This window comes from Nycticebus coucang, chromosome 10 (genome assembly GCF_027406575.1).
Source record: "Nycticebus coucang isolate mNycCou1 chromosome 10, mNycCou1.pri, whole genome shotgun sequence".
NCBI classification, from domain to species: Eukaryota; Metazoa; Chordata; class Mammalia; order Primates; family Lorisidae; genus Nycticebus; species Nycticebus coucang.
This window is the reverse complement of record NC_069789.1, coordinates 27,605,757-27,627,494: the sequence shown is the minus strand read 5'-3', so window position 1 is coordinate 27,627,494 and position 21,738 is coordinate 27,605,757. Positions and strand designations below refer to the sequence as shown.

Here is a 21,738-nt window from a genome sequence, read left to right as displayed (position 1 = left end):
CAAGTCCAAGAAGAATGGGATGTGGGGCCACTACTCATTGCATGGATTGAACTGGCCATGGACTGGAAACACAGGCAAGGACTTTATTCTGCAGCATGCCTTTTTCTCACTTGAAGTGAAAGATACCCCTCAGCAAATGGGTCTTTATTCTTGGGAGCCAACATTGTGGGTTTCTGTGGCCTCTGATGCTGCTGAGACAAGAGGCCTGTCCCTAGCCCATGTCACCTTCCCCAGGAACTTGTGCCTCTTCCTCTGAGGTATTCTTTCTCCTTGGAAGGTGGACTGCAGGCTAGCATCACTAGGTGATGTGAAATGGGCAGGATGTAGGTGGGGAGGGTTGCCTGGCTGGTGGCTCTGGGGCAATTCTGTTGGAGTGCCAACAGAACAGGGGCCCGAGGCTGGAAGGAAGCTGTGGAGGGGCGTGTCCTCAGACCAGATGCAGCTACATCCCTAACCTACTGGTCGACTACCACAGCTGGCTTCCACAAGTGTTTCAGGCTCAGAAGTTGCCCATCAAACACCATCAGGACCACCTCGAATTTCCTGCCCAGCTGAACGGTACAGAGCTGATATACTGGTGAGGCCACAGCTCCAGCTGGGAGACAGAGCCAGAAAGTGGCAAGGCCAGGAAGAATCCACCCTTGGGGACTACACCACCCTAGGATTTCAAAAGAAAGACACTGACTGGGTAAAAAATCGTCTTAGGATGGCGCCGTATACAGAAAGCAGAATTCCTGGCAGGCGCTGCATTTGGACCGGAGGCAGGCGCCCGGAGACCGTGCTGGGGCCCCGGCGGCTGAGGTGCAGCTCCGGGCCACCTGCTCTCTCCATGAAAAACCAGCTCCACGGACCCCCAGCGCGGGCACACTTGTCGGCTTCCTGGGCAGCGGCAGTTGGGGACACCTGGGCGGGATCCCAGCCTGGTGCTTGGTGTGGGACAACGTGGGCACTGAGGTGAGCACATCGACCGGAGCAGGGGCCATGCCCTGCAGGAGCGCGGAGTGGCTACAGGAGCTGGAGGTGCACAGCAGCGCATTGCTGCTGCTGCTCCACTGCCGCCCGCTGCAGCTCTTCCAGTCATCACACACTGAAATGACCATCAATCTAGCCATCCAGGGCCGCATGCTACGTGGTCTGTGCAAGGGCAACCTGCCCATCAGCTCCACCATCCGCAACCACTCCCGCAAGAAGCGCAAGTTTTGCCGCACTCTGCAAGGCGGCCACTGTGCTGCTGGAGGACCAGACCAAGGCCGAGTGGCAGCCCCAACCCAGCGCTCCAGCCTCGTGCCCAGTCTGCTGCTGCTGAAGCTACGCGACTATGGCTGCCAGGCCTACTACTTCCAAGGTGGTTTCAACAAGTTCCAAACAGAGTCCTCAGAGCCCTGCGAGACCAACGTCCTCACCCAGTGAGATGGGTGCCATGAGATGGACGCCCCCTGCCCCAGCACCCCCATAAGATGGCTATTGCATTGCCGCTGACATGCACTAGAGATGGATACTGCCTGCCATGGACGTGCACTAGGGTGCAAAAAGCTGGATAAAATTAAGGGTAAAGGACAAAATTAAGAAATACCCTAACTCTGAAATGATGACAGGTACCATCACTCTTAGATTAATCTGGATCTGGGCGGAGCAAAACAAGATAAGAACAGATGGGTCAAGTGCCATCATCATAAGAATTAATGAGCTAAGTACTATAACAAATTGTTTTACTTATCCATTAGTTGCTAGATCTGCTAAATGGAACCATTTAAAGGCTTATTTATAGGCTTTCCACCTATAATTCCCCCATTCTTTTTTATTGTGGTTTTGAGCATTTATATCACTCATCATTAATACGAAAACCACAGCATATCTTTCATTTTCTTGCTTAGTTTAGTTCCCTTACACACAATATATAAAATCAAACACAAAATTAATAACAGCGCAAATGATCCTACGGAACTTCCAATCAGACCATTAACTTTTGGCAATGGATTTAACTGTTCTATTCCATCAGCAATTCCTTTTAAAATCGTATCTCCATCTACTTTTTCCAATTTATGCTGAAAAGTAGAATACACTTCATGTTGCAAATTAACAATATCAGCAGTTAAATTTTCATGGCTTAATGTTGTGTGAATGGCCATTTGGGTGGTGGATGATGCGTTGGTAAAACCTGCTTTTGAAATAGTATAAGGCAAAGAATGACTACAAGCTCTTAGTGGCAAGTAGCAAACTTCTTTATTTCTGACCAACTTAAATAGCCAGTTCTGCACAGACACTATTAATAGATAATCACACAGTGGCTTCAGGGGTCTATAACAAAAAACAAACCATCCTTTTCCCAGAGCCTGCTAGACTACTGATCAACTGATATACATTCTTCTACTCACCCACGGACCAATATGTCACAAGAGCACAGCAGGGGATACGGTTGATTGTATTACCAGTCTTCGGAGGCCTGAGACTACATGGAGGCAGAAACTTATTATCTTGCTAAACCACAGCCTGCTGGTTCCAAACACTTACTGATGACATGCCTTGCATGCATCAGCCTCTTGTCATATCACTGAGGGTGGACTTTTACCTCCAAACCCTTCAGGCTTAGCAGCTGCCGTGTCACTGGGGCTGGACTTTTACCTCCAAAGCATCCACGCTTAATGGCTCATTGTTTGAGTTCAGCCTAGGCCCCAGCATTACTGTGTGAAGCAAGAAACTGTTACTGCTCTCTCTCAGGCAGGTGGGCACAGAGATATATAGGCTTTTCGCCTATAGTTTAACAAATGTTTTTTCACTTTTTCCCAAGGGAACTTAGTTTCATTGTACATAACAGGGGTGTTGGTGTAAATGCCAGTGACACAAAGAGACAGCCACGCAGCCTCAGGTGCAGGCTTACTCCTATAATGTTAATGAAAGGAGGCAAGAAACAAACGACTACACATTCCAAGATGGCATGTAGCAAAGTTCTTATTCAGGGGTCTCATTTTATACATTCCTAGTCACGTATACACTTAATCTATAATCTACTAATTTCACCATTACCTCATTTTACCTATCTAAAACTAACTTGTGGGGAAACATCATGTCACCATATCAACACAATCACTTCTGCATTTAAAATTCTTTTCTAGACATTAACTAATCTCCTGAGCAAATATCTAAATAAAGATCACAAAGATCAGAAAAGCCACAGGGTAACAGAGTTAATGGAAAAATACCTTCAAGCATTCAGTTTACCCCACATGAAATAACAACTGTGTTTCTCCACAGGGCAGAACACCTATACACCTTTAGACAATGTTTTTAACATATGTCAACTCTCTGGCCCACATCTCTGAGGAGGGGCGACATGCCCTTTGGCATCAGGTTTAATGGTGCACAATTTCAGAGACTCAGTTTGTGAATTTTAACCCCAAGCAAGCCAGCTCTGTGCGTGCCTCAGGGGGGCCCAGGTTTCCTAAGCCTCTGTGTTAGCAGCAACCATTTTTAACTCACACTGAGCTCACTTCGTGTGCTTGATGTAGGATATGTTTATTTCTAAGTATTACCCTATACAGGGGTAATACAAAAAAAAAAAATGACATATTCTAATCACATTTCAATTTTATCTGTTTTTTTAAACTGACCAATTCATCACCTATGTAACAACAGCTTGTTCTAAATCTGATAATTCATTATATATTTCAGTATCAATCTATTTTAGGGCAGTCCATAATTGTTCAGAGTTCTTATGCCAATCAGCCACAAAGTTTTGAGTCTTAATATTTTCAGTGAATGCAACACCAGCAGTAGCAGCGGCAACAGTAACAGCGATAACCCCAAGATGGCAGCAATGAGCAGACCGATGAAATGTCTGCTTCTTTTCAGGATCTTATCAGCTACAAGTTGCAGAATAGAAAATGCTGGGAACTCCTGCCAAGGTCTGTTTAAGTTGATCGACAGCCAAACTCCAGCGTGAGGTCTCAGCAAGTACAATTGTTCCTCAGATGGATTAAAACTCAAAGAATTGTTAACACAAGTAAACAATTGCCAAGTAGAACAAAATAATTCTCCTTTATTTCAAATAACATTTAATTTTAGACACACAAAAGAAAGTTGTAAACAGGCTTGAATGTACTTGGTGTCATTTACCACAAACTTCATTTCATATTCTTGGAGGTTGTTACGGAAAAATAAGCCTCCAGTCCAAGCCTTAAGAGGTTGTAAAGCTACAGCATTTTTCCACAAATGCATTTGTTTAGGATATGTGGCAATTCCAGGTAATGGGGGTGGGGGGAACCCTCCGTTCATCCATGAAATATACTCAGAAGCTGAAGCTGACGCTTTACTCTCATTATATAAAAATTTTTAAAGACAAAGTTGATTCCAAGTCTGATCTTAAGTAAGCCCTAGGTCCCCAATCCATGACTTCTCCACCTGCGGTATAAATAAGCATTAGTGCAAAATTTCCTTCACATTTGGTCCAATGTACCCATTCATTCTGAAAACACGCATTTACAAGGTGATAATTCAGGATTGGAAGAAATCTTATCAATACGAACCTTGTCTAGAGACTAAACACTTAACAAACATTTCAGATATTTGTTCTTTGTTTTCAGGCTTATGTCTATATACACTAGAACACATTTTAATAGACATGTTTAGGCAATGGGAGTGGTCTCCAAAACATACAGGAGGACCAATCACCCCAGTAGTGTAATTAGAAATTACCATGCCTTCTTCATTAGGTTGGAACGGCACTCTGGTGTCATAAGAACCAGGAAGCCAAGAATAATCATTAACTTAAATAGTAACAGTAGGTTCCAAACAACTAACACCTCAAAGTAAAGGAGGGTTAGAAATATAAGTTCAATATTCATATTTTTGTCCTTGAGTCTGGACAGTTAAAAGGGCCATCATTGCCAGAAATAGATTGGAGGCATTCATCTGCTGGTGGGTGTAATTCACCAGTTTCTCGGCTTGATGGCACAATTTCATTACCCGACCCCAAGTCATCAGGGGTCATTCCTTTGTCCAAGGCAGCAGGAATTGTCTCTCCTTCCGTGTTGCTGCCAGTTTTAGTCCATTCAAGTGGGACATCATTTGTTTCTCCGATTTCCGGGTGTGTGTCTCTGGGCCCATGTCAGAGTTTCAAGTTTTTATCTGGAACCTAAAGTTTAGTATTTCCTGTAAAAATATAAGCATAGCCTCTACCCCAACATATAACATGTGTCAGGGTCCATGAGTTTGTTATTATCCTTATAATAAATGGGTTGATTTAATGGAGTAGTAGTAGTTTTGATCCAATGCTTATGAGATGGAGTCTCATTTTTGTCATTCATATTCAAAAAATTTAAAGTAAAAAGAGCTGAAGATAATCTATTTCTCGGGTTGATATTATACTGTTCTTCTCCTTTCTTTTAACAGCATTTGTTTTATAGTTTGACTTTGTCTTTTGATAATGGCCTGTCCTGTATTATTACCAGGAATTCCAGTAATATGCTTTATATTATGTAATTTTAAAAAAGCTTGAAATTTGCTCGAAATATAAATAGAACCATTATTTTTTTAAAGTCAAAGATTTACCCATGACTGAAAAGGCTTCTAATAAATGAGAAATGACAGCATCAGCCTTCTCAGATGTCATTGCTGAAGCCCAAGAAAAATGAGAATAAGTATCTACAGAATCATGGATATATTTTAATTTTCCAAATTCCTGAAACTGAGTAACATCCATCTGCCATAAATGATTAGATAATAATCCTCTAGGATTGACTCCCATAAGTAAATGTGGAGCTGTTAAAGGCTGACAAGTAGGGCAAGAATGTATTATAGCTCTTGCAGTATGTTATGTATTATAGCTCTTGCCAAGAAATGTTATGTCTCCTTTTTTTTTTTATTGTTGCTCTAAGTTACTAATTTTTTTTTATAGTTTTTTTTTTGTTTTGTTTTGTTTTTTTTTCTTTTATTGTTGGGGATTCATTGAGGGTACAATAAGCCAGGTTACACTGATTGCAATTGTTAGGTAAAGTCCTCTTGAAATCATCTCTTGCCCCCATAATGTGTGACACATACCAAGGCCCCAACCACCTCCCTCCTTCCCTCTTTGTTTCCGCCCCCCCATAACCATAATTGTCATTAATAGTGCTCATATCAAAATTGAGTACATAGGATTCATGCTTCTCCATTCTTGTGATGCTTTACTAAGAATAATGTCTTCCACGTCCATCCAGGTGAATACGAAGGATGTAAAGTCTCCATTTTTTTTAATGGCTGAATAGTATTCCATGGTATACATATACCACAGCTTGTTAATCCATTCCTGGGTTGGTGGGCATTTAGGCTGTTTCCACATTTTGGCGATTGTAAATTGAGCTGCAATAAACAGTCTAGTACAAGTGTCATTATGATAAAAGGATTTCTTTCCTTCTGGGTAGATGCCCAGTAATGGGATTGCAGGATCAAATGGGAGGTCTAGCTTGAGTGCTTTGAGGTTTCTCCATACTTCCTTCCAGAAAGGTTGTACTAATTTGCAGTCCCACCAGCAGTGTAAAAGTGTTCCCTTCTCTCCACATCCACGCCAGCATCTGCAGCTTTGAGATTTTGTGATGTGGGCCATTCTCACTGGGGTTAGATGATATCTCAGAGTTGTTTTGATTTGCATTTCTCTAATATATAGAGATGATGAACATTTTTTCATGTGTTTGTTAGCCATTCGTCTGTCGTCTTTAGAGAAAGTTCTATTCATGTCTCTTGCCCATTGATATAAGGAATTGTTGGCTTTTTTCATGTGGATTAATTTGAGTTCTCTATAGATCCTAGTTATCAAGCTTTTGTCTGATTGAAAATATGCAAATATCCTTTCCCATTGTGTAGGTTGTCTCTTTGCTTTGGTTATTGTCTCCTTAGCTGTACAGAAGCTTTTCAGTTTAATGAAGTCCCATTTGTTTATTTTTGTTGTTGTTGCAATTGCCATGGCAGTCTTCTTCATGAAGTCTTTCCCCAGGCCAATACCTTCCAGTGTTTTTCCTGTGCTTTCTTGGAGGATTTTTATTGTTTCATGCCTTAAGTTTAAGTCCTTTATCCATCTTGAATCAATTTTTGTGAGTGGGGAAAGGTGTGGGTCCAGTTTCAGTCTTTTACATGTGGACATCCAGTTCTCCCAACACCATTTATTGAATAGGGAGTCTTTCCCCTAAGGTATGTTCTTGTTTGGTTTATCAAAGATTAGGTGGTTGTAACATGTTAGTTTCATTTCGTGGTTTTCAATTCGATTCCAAGTGTCTATGTCTGTGTTTTTGTGGCAGTACCATGCTGTCTTGAGCACTATGGCTTTGTAGTACAGACTAAAATCTGGTATGCTGATGTCCCCAGCTTTATATTTGTTACAGAGAACTGCCTTAGCTATACGGGTTTTTTTCCGGTTCCATACAAAATGCAGAGTCATTTCTTCCAAATCTTGAAAGTACGATGTTGGTATTTTGATAGGAATGGCATTGAATAGGTAGATTGCTTTGGGAAGTATAGACATTTTCTTTTTTTTTTTTTTATTGTTGGGGATTCATTGAGGGTACAATAAGCCATGTTACACTGATTACAATTGTTAGGTAAAGTCCCTCTTGCAATCATGTCTTGCCCCCATAAGCTGTGACACACACTAAGGCCCCACCCCCCTCCCTCCATCCCTCTTTCTGCTTCCCCCCCATAACCTTAATTGTCATTAATTGTCCTCATATCAAGATTGAGTACATAGGATTCATGCTTCTCCATTCTTGTGATGCTTTACTAAGAATAATGTCTTCCATTTCCATCCAGGTTAATACGAAGGATGTAAACTCTCCATTTTTTTTAATGGCCAAACAGTATTGCATGGTATACACATACCACAGCCTGTTAATCTATTCCTGGGTTGGTGGGCATCTAGGCTCTTTCCACATTTTGGCGATTGTAAATTGAGCTGCAATAAACAGTCTAGTACAAGTGTCCTTATGATAAAAGGATTTTTTTCCTTCTGGGTAGATGCCCAGTAATGGGATTGCAGGATTGAATGGGAGGTCTAGCTTGAGTGCTTTGAGGTTTCTCCATACTTCCTTTCAGAAGGGTTGTACTAGTTTGCAGTCCCACCAGCAGTGTAAAAGTGTTCCCTTCTCTCCACATCCACGCCAGCATCTGCAGTTTTGAGATTTTGTGATGTGGGCCATTCTCACTGGGGTTAGATGATATCTCAAGGTTGTTTTGATTTGCATTTCTCTAATATATAGAGATGATGAACATTTTTTCATGTGTTTGTTAGCCATTCGTCTGTCGTCTTTAGAGAAAGTTCTATTCATGTCTCTTCCCCATTGATATAAGGGATTGTTGGCTTTTTTCATGTGGATTAATTTGAGTTCTCTATAGATCCTGGTTATCAAACTTTTGTCTGATTGGAAATATGCAAATATCCTTTCCCATTGTGTGGGTTGTCTGTTTGCTTTGGTTATTGTCTCCTTAGCTGTACAGAAGCTTTTCAGTTTAATGAAGTCCCATTTGTTTATTTTTGTTGTTGCAATTGCCATGGCAGTCTTCTTCATGAAGTCTTCCCCCAGGCCAATATCTTCCAGTGTTTTTCCTGTGCTTTCTTTGAGGATTTTTATTGTTTCATGCCTTAAATTTAAGTCCTTTATCCATCTTGAGTCAATTTTTGTGAGTGGGGAAAGGTGTGGGTCCAGTTTCAGTCTTTTACATGTAGACATCCAGTTCTCCCAACACCATTTATTGAATAGGGAGTCTTTCCCCCAAGGTAAGTTCTCGTTTGGTTTATCGAAGATTAGGTGGTTGTAAGATGTTAGTTTCATTTCTTGGTGTTCAATTCGATTCCAAGTGTCTATGTCTCTGTTTTTGTGCCAGTACCATGCTGTCTTAACCACTATGGCTTTGTAGTACAGACTAAAATCTGGTATGCTGATGCCCCCAGCTTTATTTTTGTTACTAAGAACTGCCTTAGCTATACGGGGTTTTTTCCGGATCCATACAAAACGCAGAACCATTTTTTCCAAATCTTGAAAGTATGATGTAGGTACTTTGATAGGAATGGCATTGAATAGGTAGATTGCTTTGGGAAGTATAGACATTTTAACAATGTTGATTCTTCCCATACATGAGCATGGTATGTTCTTCCATTTGTTAATATCCTCTGATATTTCCTTTCTGAGGATTTCATAGTTTTCTTTATAGAGGTCCTTCACCTCCTTCGTTAGGTATATTCCTAGGTATTTCATTTTCTTTGAGACTATGGTGAAGGGAGTTGTGTCCTTAATTAGCTTCTCATCTTGACTGTTATTGGTGTACACAAAGGCTACTGACTTGTGGACATTGATTTTATATCCTGAAACATTACTGTATTTTTTGATGACTTCTAGGAGTCTTGTGGTTGAGTCTTTGGGGTTCTCTAAGTATAAGATCAGGTCGTCAGCAAAGAGGGAGAGTTTGACCTCCTCTGCTCCCAGTTGGATTCCCTTTATTTCCTTGTCTTGCCTAATTGTATTGGCTAGAACTTCCAGCACTACGTTGAATAGTAAAGGTGACAGAGGACAACCTTGTCTGGTTCCAGTTCTAAGAGGAAAAGCTTTCAGTTTTACTCCATTCAGTAAAATATTGGCTGTGGGTTTGTCATAGATAGCTTCCATCAGTTTTAGAAATGTGCCACCTATGCCTATACTCTTCAGTGTTCTAATTATAAAAGGATGCTGGATTTTATCAAATGCTTTTTCTGCATCTATTGAGAGGATTATGTGATCTTTATTTTTGCCTCTGTTAATATGGTGGATAACGTTTATAGACTTGCGTATGTTAAACCAGCCTTGTATCCCTGGGATGAAGCCTACTTGATCATGATGAATGACTTTTTTGATGATAAGCTGTAATCTATTGGGTAGGATTTTGTTGAGAATTTTTGCGTCTATATTCATGAGTGAGATTGGTCTGAAATTCTCCTTTTTGTTTGGGTCTTTTCCTGGTTTTGGTATCAGGGTAATGTTTGCTTCATAGAATGTTTTGGGGAAGATTCCTTCTTCCTCAATTTTTTGGAATAATTTCTGCAGTACAGGAATAAGCTCTTCCTTGAAGGTTTGATAGAATTCTGGAGTGAAGCCATCTGGACCAGGGCATTTTTTGGTTGGAAGATTTTTTATTGTTTCTTTGATCTCAGTGCTTGAAATTGGTCTGTTCAGGAGCTCTGTTTCTTCCTGCTGAGTCTAGGGAGAGGGTGTGATTCCAAATATTGATCCATTTCTTTCACATTGTCAAATTTCTGGGCATAGAGTTTCTGGTAGTATTCAGAGATGATCTCTTGTATCTCTGTGGGATCAGTTGTTATTTCCCCTTTATCATTTCTGATTGAGGTTACTAGAGATTTTACTTTTCTATTCCTCGCTAGTCTGGCCAATGGTTTATCTATTTTATTTACTTTTTCAAAAAACCAACTCCTTGTTTCATTAATTTTCTGAATGATTCTTTTGTTTTCAATTTCATTGATCTCTGATTTGATTTTGGAGATTTCTTTTCTTCTACTGAGTTTAGGCTTAGATTGTTCTTCTTTTTCCCATTCCATCAAATCTCTTGTGAGATTGTTGATGTGCTCTCTTTCTGTTTTTCGAATGTAGGCATCTAAAGCAATGAATTTTCCTCTCAAAACTGCTTTTGCAGTATCCCACAGGTTTTGATAGCTTGTGTCTTCATTGTTGTTATGCTCAAGGAAGTTAATGATTTCCTGTTTTATTTCTTCCTGCACCCATCTGTTATTCAACAGAAGATTGTTTAGTTTCCATGCCTTTGGGTGGGGTGCAGCATTTTTGTTAGAGTTGAGTTCCACCTTTAGTGCCTTATGGTCTGAGAAGATACAAGGTGAAATTTCAATTCTTTTGATTCTGTTAATATTTGTTTTGTGTCCCAGGATATGATCAATTTTGGAGAATGTTCCATGGGGTGATGAGAAGAATGTATATTCTTTATTTTTGGGATGGAGTGTTCTATATGCGTCTATCAAGCACAGTTGTTCTAGGGTCTCATTTAAGTCTCTTATATCCTTGTTTAATTTCTGTTTAGAGGATCTGTCCAGCTCTGTAAGAGGAGTGTTAAGGTCCCCTGTGATTATGGTATTATCAGTATCATATTGCTCAGACTGAGTAAGGTCTGTTTCAAGAATCTCGGAGCATTTAAATTGGGTGCATAGATATTTAGAATTGAAATGTCTTCTTGTTGTATTTTTACCTTGACCAATATAAAGTGACCATCTTTGTCTTTTTTGACTTTAGTTGCTTCAAATCCACATGTATCTGAAAATAAGATTGCAACTCCTCTTTTCTTCTGAATTCCATTTGCCTGAAAAATTGTCTTCCAACCCTTGACTTGGAGCTTTAATTGGTCTTTTGAAGCCAGGTATGTTTCTTGCCAACAGCAAATGGATGGCTTGTGTTTTTAATCCAGTCAACCAATCTATGTCTCTTCAGTGGGGAATTCAAGCCATTAACATTTATTGAGATAATTGATAAGTGTGGTAGTATTCTATTCGTCTTATTTGGTGAGAGTCCATTGCTTAGTTTTATCTTCTGCATCAGTGTGGAGGTTGGGTTCTGTCCTTTAATTTCTGAGTTCTTACTTTGCTGCTGATCCATTGTGGTGGGCAGTGTGCAGAACAGGTTGAAGTATTTCCTGTAGAGCTGGTCTTGTTGTGGCGAATTTCCTCAATGTTTGTATATCCATAAATGATTTGATTTCTCCATCAATTTTGAAGCTTAGCTTAGCAGGGTACAGAATTCTGGGCTGGAAATTGTTCTGTTTAAGTAGATTAAAGGTAGATGACCATTGTCTTCTTGCTTGGAAAGTTTCGTTAGAGAGGTCTGCGGTCACTCTGATGGATTTGCCCCTGTAAGTCAACTGGCGCTTACTCCTGGCAGCTTGTAGAATCTTTTCTTTTGTCTTGACTTTGGACAGGTTCATCACAATGTGTCTTGGAGAAGCTCGGTTAGAGTTGAGGTGACCTGATGTCCGATAGCCCTCTGAAAGCAGTGTGTCAGAATCGTTGGTGATATTTCGGAAATTTTCTTTTATAATATTCTCTAGTATAGCTTTCATTCCTCTGGGGCATTCTTCTTCCCCTTCTGGAATTCCTGTAACTCGTATGTTGCAACGCTTCATAAAGTCCCATAATTCTGACAGTGAACGTTCTGCTTTCTCTCTCTTCTTTTCTGCCTCTTTTACTATCTGAGTTATCTCAAAAACTTTGTCTTCTACCTCTGAAATTCTTTCTTCTGCATGGTCTAACCTGTTGCTGATACTTTCCATTGCATCTTTAAGTTCCCTGATTGACTGTTTCATTTCCTTCAGCTCTGCTATATCCTTTTTATATTCTTCATATCATTCATCTCTTATTTGATTCTGTTTTTGAATTTCCTTTTGGTTATTTTCCACTTTATTAGCAGTTTCCTTCATTGTTTCCATCATTTCTTTCATTGTTTTCAACATGTGTATTCTAAATTCCCTTTCTGTCATTCCTAACATTTCTGTATAGGTGGAATCCTCTGCAGTAGCTACCTCATGGTCCCTTGGCGGTGTCGTTCTGCACTGGTTCTTCATGTTGCCTTGAGTTTTCTGCTGATTCTTCCTCATGAGTGATTTCTTTTATCTGTTTCCTTGCCCTAATTTTCCTTTCACTTCCTCTTGCTCTTTAAGTTCTCGTGCCTGTGGAAGTTGCGCGCAGGTTTAGATGGATTGAACACACGTGACCACTTGCTGGTTTTCCACTGTTTTAGTCCTCCTCTTGGGATCCAGAAGTCTCTCGCTGACTCCCTGTATCCTCTCAGGGGTGATGATAGGCAGATCCCACCAGCCAGAGATGCCTGGAGTCCTATCTCCCCAGACTCACGGTGCCCAGATGCAAGGAAGCTGTTACTCGGCTGCCATCTTGCTCCACCTCCATTATGTCTCCTTTTTAAAGCTCAAGCATTAGTATGATGTAATGTATGCTCATGTTGAGAAGATAAAACTGAACCCACTAACTGATCAATAGTTTGGCCAATGAAATGAGTCCTTATATATTGGAGTAAGCTCTAACATGAGTAATATATATAGGATAAGATCTATGTCTAATTAACTCATGAAGGCATGAGAACAATAAAGTAAGTTCTTGTGAATTAAATGGCAAAGTAACAGTTTCAATAGTTTTAACAATATGAGTAGAATACAGTGTATCAGAAATAATGTTAAGGGGACGATCAGGAAAATCTTTTAGAAGTAATATAATACCAAATAGCTCTGCTTTTTGTACAGATGAATAAGTGGATTGTTGTACTTTATGAGTATGGGGACCTAAATATCCATATAGTCCCATTTTATTTCCATCCATGTAAAATGTTTCTGCATGTGAGATGGGTTCTAATTTTACTATTTTAGGCAAAATCCAAGAAGCATTTTTAAGAAACTGAATTCTTTTATCTGGAGGACAATGATTGTCTATTATTCCAATATAATCTGATAATGCAATTTGCCATTCAGCATTCAAAATAAGTAAATCAGAAATTTTATTATTAGAGGAACAACAATTTTTTCAGGATCTCTTCCTATTAATTGTCTTAAGCAGTGTCTTCCTTTTAATATTATAAAGGCCACTTTTTGTATGTAGGTTTCCATCCTTTTGGATGCTTTCTTAGGTAAAAAGCACCATTCAACAAAGGCTGTTTCTTGCACAATCAGTCCTATAGGAGAGTGCATTGATGAAAAAACATAGATATAAAAATTATTCATTTGAGAGGTTTCATTTAATTGAGCATCTTGAATATGTTCCTCAACCCACTGTAATTCTTTTTCAGACTCAGGAGTAAGCTGTCTAGAGCTGTGAAGATCAGAATCGCCTTCCAAAACAGAAAATAAATTAATAAGAGAATAAGTGGGGATTCCTAAAGTTGGCTGTACCCGATTAATATCTCCTAATAATTTTTGAAAGTCATTTAGAGTTCAACGAGAATTTCTTCTAATCGGCAGGAACAATATTTTGAACAGAAATGAGATATCCTAAATATTCTCAAGGTTCCTAAGTTTGAACTTTATCTTCTGTCAATTGAAGACCATATTCTTTAAATTTGGAACACGCTAATTGATATAATTCTTGTAATTTATTAGGGCATGGATGAGCCAACAATATATCATCCATATAATGTAAACACATGGCCTCTGGAAAAGATTTCCTAAGTTCTTCTAAAGGTTGATCTACAAACAGTTGACACAAGGTGAGGGTTTAAGCATACCTTGAGGCAGTCAATATCGTCCAGTGGAAGCTCCGAGTGGGCTTTTCATTGTTTAAAGCAGGAATGGTAAAAGGAAAACGTTTCGCATCTTTTGGTGCAAATGAATATTAAAAAAGCAATCTTTTAAGTCAATAATAATTATAGGATAATGTTTTGGTATTAAAGTTGGATTAGGAATTCTGGGTTGAAAAGTACCCCTTGGTTGAATGACTGCATTAATTTTTCTTAAATCTGTTAACATTGTCCATTTGCCTGATTTCTTTTTAATTACAAATACTGGGGAATTCCATGAACTGGTCATGGGTTCAATATGTCCAGCTTGTAATTGTTTATCAATTAATTGATGTAGCACTTCTAATTTTACCAATGGAAGAGGGCACTGCTCCACCCAAACCGGTTTATCTGTTTTCCACTGCAAGGAAAGGGCAAAGTGCTGGGCAGAGGCTCCTAAGAAAAATCCTCTGATAAGTCATGGCCAATTCGAGTTATTTCAGGCTCCCTAGAAGGGCTGGGCTGAGTTGGATTGTAGCCCATATTAAACATTATATTTTTAGGAACCTTTGAAATTGTGGGGATAGTAAGCATAGCTCCCCATTGTTGTAATAGATCTCGACCCCACAAGGTAATGGGTATGGGTGCAACATAAGGGCAGATATGAGCTGCTTGTCCTTCAGGTCCTTGACGATGTAAATCAGAAGCACTTTGTTCAATATTATTTGTTGTCCCAAGCCCGACAAAAGTAGCTTTTACTCAAACTTTTGACCAACATTCAGGCCACATGTGAGAAGCAATAATAGAGACATCTGCTCCTGTGTTCACTAGCCCCTCAATTTGAATATTATGTTCAAATGTCACCTTACATTGAGGGCAAGCATCATTCAGGAAAGTATGTCAAAAGACATGTTTTCCTGTGCTTTCAAAACCACCTTCCCTGGTAACAGGAGCTGTTTTGCCTTTATGATATGGTAAAATTAATATTTGAGCCACATGATGTCCTGCAGAGAATTGGATATTTTTTGTGGCTGAAGCCCCTTCATCAATTATTCCTGGGTGTACACAAAGTCCTTCCATAGTAAAAGTGCTTCTTCCTAGTATTAATCCTAAAATCCCTGAAGGTATGGAACCATAAATTCCAGTGGGTAATTTTTTAGGAAATTCCCCACTGTTAAAGCTAACTTCCGTTAACAAAGGGAGAGCCAAGGCTGCACTTCCTTGAGTGGCATGAAATAAATCGTGGACATAGACTTTGTTAACAGAATCTAGTTCTGATTCATTTGCATGTGAGCCTGGCCTTCCCTCACTGGAAACTGCTGAAGAAGAGAGCTCAACTTGTTTGTCTGGGGGGCCTTGAGCTAGCCTCACATTGGAGTTTCCCTGATTCTGGGTAGAAGGCAAAATATTGCCACCTTTGTCCTTAATTGAGCAACACTCATTTTGTCCAATGTCTGCCTTTACCACACTGCCAAATGCCTGGTGGCTTGGTCTTGGTTTTAGTTTCACTTTTACCTTTTCTACAATTTTTTCCAAATGTGGTCAAATTTTCCAGTTGTAACATTTAGATCTCATAGTACTGGGATGCAAAGCTGAGGCTAATAGATTAGCTTGGAAAGTGCGTGATCCTACCTCGCAACAAATGTGAATATATTGATCAATGGTGACATTATTCTGATTTTTGAGTCCGGCCATGACTTTTTTGCAATCAATGTTAGCATTTTCAAAAGCTAGTTGCAGGAGCAACATTTTTTGGGCATCTTCTCCAGGCACTGATCTCTCAATTGCTGATTGTAAACGAGCAATAAATTCAGTATATGGTTCATTGTTTCCTTGAAATATTTTTGTGAAAAATTGTCTTATCTGCCCCTTTTCATCGAGATGCTGCCATGCAGTAAGGCAATTATCTTGAATTTGAGCCAGTAATTCATTAGAATACTGTGTTTGAGCATTTATACCATCAAAGGCTCCAGTTCCTGTTAACTGATCGAAGTTAAAAGTAGGATTTTCAAGTCTATTACAACGAGATTGTTTTTTTGCTACCTCCATCCACCAGGACTTAAATTGAATGTATTGTCCTGGGCTCAAAGTAGTCTGTGCTAAAGTATCCCACTCTACAGGAATAAATAAACAGTTTGCACAATAGGATCTTAAAATCCTCATAACATACGGCATGTTAGGGCCATAAGTATGAATATAATCTTTTAATATATTTAAAACTTGTAGTTGAACAGGAATATTACTAGTTTTTACCTGCCCATCCTCAAGCACTTCCCTAAGTAGTGGGAAAGTGAAAGCACTGGTGGACTGAGCATTAGAAGCTTGGAGAAGTGTGGAGGAAGACTCAGAATTTTGGACAATATTAAAAGTTACCGTATCAACGGGAAAATGGAGTTTAGTAATGAATTAAGAATCTAAAGGATTTGGCCACACTGGATAGCAACCTGGAGGAGCAGTGGGGGGGTCAAAGGTTTATCTTGTAAGGTTGGAAAATACTTACTTTCAGGGGGGTTTGAATAACGTTTTTCAATGGCCTGGCAACACTGGGTTAACTTTTTCTTAATTTCAGTCATGTCGTTGCTATCAGAAAAATTGGTTATAGTACAATCTGAGTCACTTTCATTTAGATCTTTCTCTGACTCTTTCCTAACTTTTGGATTTTCTGGTTCATCATACACAGGCTGTTCTATATTCTGTCCCTCTTTCGGAGGCAGGGGAGAGAAATTTTCAAGACATTCTGCATCAGAACTAGATTGTAAGGGTTCCAATACCACAGTTACCAAGTGATAGGTGGCCCAAATATCTCTACTTATACATTCTCCTCTCTGCTGGGCGCGGCTAAGAGATTTGCCTACACTCTTCTAAACGTTTAAATTTAACTGATTTTTCTTTTCTGGAGTAAACCAGTAGCAATGTTTAGCTACTACCTGAAACAGTCCTTGCAAGGTCTTTGTTTCGACAGTGGTACCTGTAGACTTTAACAGAGTCTTTAACACGGCCCTATACTGGTCCTGCAAGGACTGAGAATTTCCCATTATTTCCTTATTCTTTTGCTGGAGGTCTCGCGTACTTACAGCGCAATGACCTTCCTTCCAGTTTTAAAGTACCAGGCTTACCTTAAGCTGACAACCGCTGAAACAGAGATGCAATCCCCAGGAAGCGGGCCCGTGCTGTCCTCGCGAAGCTCACCCTGCTCGCTGCACCAAAATGTTGTGTGAAATTTGTGTGGTGCGGTGCTGCAGAGATTAAGACCTGCAATTAAATTGTATGGCAAATAAGGAAGGCTATAGCTCTCTCATGGCATGCAGCAACTTTATTTCTTCCATCAAAGCTTATATAGGCAATACTAATCAATAAACATATGACTTAAACTTTAGCCCCAGGCCTCTCACTCTCTGGCACCTATGGGTCTACGGATTGAGTGATAACCACTCCACTAATATCATCTAAAGCTATTCTTACACTAAGTAATCAAAAACAAAACCACAAAACAAGGTTCTGGGGGAATAAGCTGTTTGAATGCTTGACCTTTAACAGACCATCTGGAGGCAGTCATTCATCTTTAGGGAGTAGTATGGAAATTCCTGAGATATACAGGTATCTGCCTATAGGCCTGCCCTGACAAAGCCAGGCCTTTAGTCACTTCTATGTAACCAGACCTTTAGCTACATTCAGGTTTTTTTCCTTTCTAACTCACAAAAGACTTCAAACTTGCCTTCATAAAATGGAACCATTTAAAGGCTTATTTATAGGCTTTCTGCCTATATGCCTGAACAAGATGGAGATCTTACCTCTACTAAAAATAGAAAAGTAAAAAAATTAGGTGGGAATGACAGAGTATACTTAGGAGGCTGAAGCAACCAGATTGATAGAGCCAGGAGTTTGAGGTTGTCAGACCAGCCTGAGCAAGTGCCAGATCCCATCTCTAAAAAATAGCTGGGCAGTGTAACAGGCGCCTGTAGTCCTGGCTAATAGGGAGACTGAGACAAGACAATTGCTTGAGCCCAAGAGTTTGAGGTTGCTGTGAGCTATAATGTCACAGCCCTCTACTGAGGGCGACATACTGAGATGGTCTCAAAAAAAAAAGAAAGAAAGAAAAGAAAAAATATCTGCTCTCTATACACAGTCATAGTTGAACCTTGTAGTTATCTACAAAATATTCTTTTTAATGTTATATTAATTTCCATACAGAATTTTATGGACCAATGTTTCCAATATTCTTGTTTTACAACTCCTCATTACTCTGTTTCTTCTTAGGTTACGTTCCTTAACATCAGTTTATTTTGTGTTTGGTTTTCCTATGTGTTATGTTGTTAGATAAGAATTTGTAACTCTATCTATATACTTTAAGTCAATGTAAGGCTCAATCAAAATATTAGGTGTCTGTATATCAAATAATACATGGATGTGTTTTTCTTAAACGTTATGATTTATCTTGTATATTTCTTTTCTTTTCTTTTTTTTTTTTTTGACACAGAATCTCACTTTGTCACCTTTGGTACAGTGCTGTGGCATTATACCAAAGGTTGGAGTCACAGCTCATGGCAACCTCCAACTCTTGGGCTTAAGTGATTCTCTTGCCTCAACTTCCCAAGTAGCTGGGACTTTAGGCACCCACCACAATGCCCAGCTATTTTTTTATTGCAATTGTCATTGTTGTTTAGCTGGCTTGGGCTGGGTTCAAACCCATCACCCTTGGTGTATGTGGCAGGTGTTGTGACCACTGTTCCAAAGGATTATTTTCATGAGAAGTACTTATAAACATAAAATAGACCTTTTTTTTTTTTTGAGACAGAATCTCACTTTGTTGCCCTGGTAGAGTGTCATGGCGTCACTGCTCACAGCAACCTCAAACTCTTGGGCTTAAGTGATTCTCCTGCCTCAGCCTCCCAAGTAGCTGGGTCTACAGGTGCTGCCACAACACCCAGCTATTTTTTTTTTTTTGAGACAGAGCCTCAAGCTGTTGCCATGAGTACAGTGCCGTGGTGTTACAGTTCACAGCAACCTCCAATTTCTGGGCTTACGCGATTCTCTTGCCTCAGCCTCCCAAGTAGCTGGAACCACAGATGCTGCCACAACACCCAGCTATTTTTTTTTTTTTGAGACAGAGCCTCAAGCTGTTGCCATGAGTACAGTGCCGTGGTGTTACAGTTCACAGCAACCTCCAATTTCTGGGCTTACGCGATTCTCTTGCCTCAGCCTCCCAAGTAGCTGGAACCACAGATGCCTGGCACAACACCCGACTATGTTTTGGTTGTAGTTATCATTGTTGTTTGGCAGGCCCACGCTGGATTTGAACCCGCCAGCTCTGGTGTATGTGGCTGGCACCTTAGCTGCTTGAGCTACAGGCGCCGAGCCTCACTATTTTTTTGTTGTACTTGTCATTTTTGCTTAGCTGGCCTAGGCTGGGTTTGAATCTGCCAGTCTGGGTGTATGTGGCCAGCGCCCTACCCTCTGAGCTATGGGCGCCGCCCAGAATAGATATTTTTATTATTATTATTATTTTTTTTTAGAGATAGAGTCTCACTCTGTCACCCAGGCTAGAGTGCCATGGCCTCAGCCTAGCTCAAAGCAACCTCAAACTCCTGGGTGCAAGAGATCCTCCTGCCTTAGCTTCCAGAGTAGCTGGGACTACTGGCACCTGCCAAAACACCCTGCTACTTTTTTTTTTTTTTTTAGTAGAGATGGGGACTCGCTCTTGCTCAGGCTGGTCTCAGACTCCTGAACTCAAGGAATCCTCCTGCTTTGGACTCCAAAAGGACTAGGATTACAGGGGTGAGCTACCCTGCCTGGCAAGAAAATAAACCTTTAAAAAAGTTTCATCCACTGCCTTGTGGGAAAAAAAGTGATTTACTTAAATACTGTGTCTAAAATGTATAATAAAGAACAAATGCTGTGAATCACAAAGGTTAAGCTGGCATTCCCGAATGTCCAAATGGAACAATTATTTTTTGCAAGCCTGAGTTAGGCTGGGGGAACAAGGTGGTAAATTTCAGACCCTCCTTTGCATACCTTTGGAAAATGTAGAGAAAAACTAGTCCTCCCGTGGAGTGTTAAAATAATTAAATAAAAAGGGACTGAAATGGCTCTAGTGGCCTCGGTTCCTATATAACAAAAAGTCCCAAAATCTAAAATTGCATTTTTTGTATATTACTAGCTTAAGTGGAAACAAAATTCAGGCTTAACGAACTACAAACCTGCAATTAAATTCTGATTACAAAACCAGAAAATTTTCACCCGGACAGGAAAGCCAAAACCCTTCCCTCACCTGGCCCCGCCTTAAGACTTTCTCCAGAAGGACCCACCCCAGACCTCGAAAGTCCTCCAGCCACCTGTGGAATCTCCGTCCTGCTATCCCAGCATAACAACAAGCCTCCAAGAACTCTGGTGCAGCCGCCATCTTTGCCCAGGTGGCTATCAGTCCCCTGTCATTAAATTTTGCATGAACCTCTTCTGGTCTGGTCTCTGGGTACACAGCCCTTTTCAGTACCCAATCAATTATTTAGTTTGGTTTGCTTCCTCCTGCACCCTATAAAACATAAAAGCCTTGCCTTCAAGCCCCTCTGGAGAATCCCCGACCACAAACCATGGCTGGGGGCGTCCCCATTTAAGAATATCTGTTTTAACTGCCTCAGTTTAATCTTTAACTGGAGAGAGGGGACAGAGCACCCCACAGTTCACAGCTCCTCCCACGTAGGAACCCCACACACTGCATGGGGATTCTTCTCTAAGGAGTCTCCCTTGTTCCCGCACAATCTCGGAGAGATTCAGGGCTGCGGGGACTGAGCTGCCCTGAGTAGGCTCTGGGCCAGAGAAGACTAAGGGCCGACCTGCGCCAGCGCCCAAGTGTGTCCACAGACCCCAGGACAGCCCAGGTCCCATCCCAGCACAACGTGTTCCAGCTGGTTCCAACCAGCCCTGTCCGGGGACACCCCGACGCTCACACTCACTATTTCTTTTCTCACAAAGTGTCCCAGGATCCTCCCCACCGAACTTCCAGTGCTTGCAGGGTTACAGGATAAAAGAGGCAGTGCCAGTCATCTGGGCCCCCAGGAGCGGAGGAGAAAGAGGAGTCGCCAAGGATCCGAATGGGGCGGGGTAAGAGACTGTAGCCCAAGAGACTGCGGAAGACCCGCCCTCTGTTCCCTCTGCAGCCTGTGATTGGACAATTTGCAACTGAGCGCCATCGATTGGATAAAGCCCTAGGCTACGCCCCTTAGACGCCAGAGTTAACAGGTAATGAGATAAATTCACTGCTGCATCTTCACCCTGGCGCCGCTTGGGGGACTTTTGCGTTTAACTTTGTTTCTAAACTTATATCCACCAGCCTGACATAGAGAGACCGGGTGTCTCTAAAAATAGCCGGGTGTTGTGGCAGCTGTTAAAAGTAGTCCCAGCTTTTGGGAAGGCTGAGGCAAGAGAATTGCTTGAGCCCAGGAGTTTGAGGTTGCTCTGAGCTATGACACCACTACACTTTACCTACCTCTCCACAAAATGAGACTCTGTC

General features: G+C 40.8%; 1 long non-coding RNA gene across 1 annotated transcript in view; it reads right to left on the bottom strand.

Moving 5' to 3' along the window:
- LOC128597447 (uncharacterized) overlaps nucleotides 1-21,461 on the bottom strand; it is a 52,415-nt gene extending 30,954 nt beyond the window's left edge. Inside the window, exons 1-2 of the long non-coding RNA XR_008383259.1 lie at nucleotides 21,182-21,461; nucleotides 17,348-17,467 (exon numbers count right to left, since the gene is read on the bottom strand). This is a non-coding gene — a long non-coding RNA (uncharacterized LOC128597447). The remainder of the gene's footprint in view (nucleotides 1-17,347; nucleotides 17,468-21,181) is intronic.
- Nucleotides 21,462-21,738: the final 277 nt, after the last annotated feature.